Below are 2,299 nucleotides of genomic sequence, written 5' to 3'. Positions count from 1 at the left end.
AATGAAGAGGGTCTGGGGAGAGGACAGAGGCCCTGATAGGCCAAGTGTGCCCGAGTTCCTAGTGTCAGCATCTTGTGTGCTATTCAGAGTCAATCTGCCTCCTCAAGGACAAGATCCATTATTGCTTGGAGCTTTCTTTGTGTTTTGTTTTGGATTTTTCTGGTAATAGACACTACTAATGCAGCAAATACATGCATAAAAATCACCATTATTTATAATCCTCTCAGGGATTTAGTTGCTCCTAGGGCAGTACAGGAAGCAAACATAATTTCTTCTGCAACAAATTTTGTCCTAACCAAAGGAAGTAAGGTGCTAGATTGGTTCTACTTTAGTGGAAGTTTTACTTCTCAAACACCATAGATAAAATAATTTTGTAGATATTTGAGAGGAATGAATAAATACAAATTGAAAGACATACATATCTTGCCACTTAAATAAGCTTCCTTTTATATAAAGCAAGTAGTAGAAAACAATAAGGAAAATCTGAGGGCAAAGAATTCAATTGCACGCTCAAAAAGAAAACAAAATAAAAATAAAAGCCAAAGTATAACATCTGTTGCGTTAATAAATTTGCTTTGTTTTTTTTTATGATAATAGAAGTTGGCAGGGCTCCACCTACATTAAAGTATTTCCTGGTGTAATGTTCTTCACTCTGCTTCCCCCACACACACTTTGCTAAGCTTGTTTTATTGACGTTTTTGTTAATTGATGGTTACTAGATATAACCACAAGACAGACAGATTAGGAATGAAGCGTTGAAGCTTGTTTATAAAACAGAAAAATGCTGCTTTTTAAATTGTAGTATTAATATAGCAACCTCAATTCACCAAAATAAATGTGGTATGAACACAAGATCCTCAATTCACCAAGATATAAATACTGCAACTACAATGTAAGTTGTAGTAAATGTTGACAATAAAGATCAATATTGAGGGAAACAAGTGGACTCAAAGGTGTTTTAAAACACCCTCTTCTTTCTGCCATCTTTCTGTGCCACCGTAATGGTGCACATGAATGTCCTGGCTGATGCTCTCAAGAATATGAACAATGCTGAAAAGAGACGCAAATGCCAGGTTCTTATTAGGCCGTGCTCCAAAGTCATCATTCGGTTTCTGTGATGGTGAAGGATGGTTACACTGGTGAATTTTTAATTATTGATGACCACAGAGCTGGGAAAATTGTTGTGAACCCCACAGACAGGTTGGACAAGTATGGAATAATCAGCCCCAGATTTAATGTGCAACTAAAAGATCTGGAGAAATGGCAGAACAACCTGCTTCTATCTCGTCAGTTTGGTTTGATTGTACTGACAACCTCAGTGAGCATTCATGAACCATGAAGAAGCAAGATGAAAACACACAGGAGGAAGTATCCTGGGATCCTTTTTCTAGGGATGTAATACATATGTGCAAATAAAGTGCTCCATGGACAACAAAAAAAGAAAAAAGAAAACAAAAAACAACAACAAAACACTTACCCATCTAGAATGTAACCAAAAGAAAGCTTCTACCTCCAAACTCTCTATGAAGTATCATTTGCAAATGTTGACTAGGACATGGGACTGGAGAATTTGAATTTAGGCATCTTATGTAGTTAATAGCATAAAGGTTAAGAGCAAGGACTTTGGAGTCAATCTGCTTGGGTTCATCCTAGCTCCATGGTTTCATAATTGTATAACTCTTGTCCAGTTATCAGATCTCTCTGAAAAGCCAACTCACATTCCTCATATAAGAAATATGGATGGCAATAGGAGGTTGTTGGGAGAATTAAATAAAGTAAACAACTTAGATGATGTGACTTCAGATCCTTATGAAGGGACATAATCCAGGAAGGAAAGAGCTAGAACGAATTACTTTAAAGAGTTGGCGACTTACTTGTTCAAAGGATAAAACTATTATTTTTCATCTTAAATAATTTATGGAACAAGTTGGGGAGCAGGTAAGTAGCTAATGAACTAACAGGACAAAAGAGATCAATCACAACAACCAATACATCAAAAGTAGCAACAGTTGTAGAGGCTGATCCCATAAGAAGATCTACTCTTCTCTTCAAAAGAAATGGTCAATCATGCCCTGGCTGGTGTGGCTCAGTTGGTTGGAGTATCGTGCCACAACTCAAAGGTTGTGGGCTTCATTACCAGTCATGGTACATACCCAGGTTGCAGGTTTGGTCCCGGGTCCAGGAATGTATGATCTCCAGTCCAGGTGCATATAGGAGGTAACCAATCAATCTTTCTTTTCCACATTGATATTTCTCTCTCTCTATTCTTCTTTCTCTAAAAACAATGAAAAAATGTCCT

General features: G+C 37.2%; 1 pseudogene; it reads left to right on the top strand.

Annotated features, from left to right (window-relative positions):
- Nucleotides 1-1,001: 1,001 nt before the first annotated feature.
- LOC128779972 (small ribosomal subunit protein uS8-like) lies at nt 1,002-1,391 on the top strand (annotated as a pseudogene).
- Nucleotides 1,392-2,299: the final 908 nt, after the last annotated feature.

Source organism: Desmodus rotundus, chromosome X, assembly GCF_022682495.2.
Source record: "Desmodus rotundus isolate HL8 chromosome X, HLdesRot8A.1, whole genome shotgun sequence".
NCBI classification, from domain to species: domain Eukaryota; kingdom Metazoa; phylum Chordata; class Mammalia; order Chiroptera; family Phyllostomidae; genus Desmodus; species Desmodus rotundus.
Note: the sequence above shows the minus strand (reverse complement) of the source record. Positions and strands in the feature narration are given on the sequence as shown.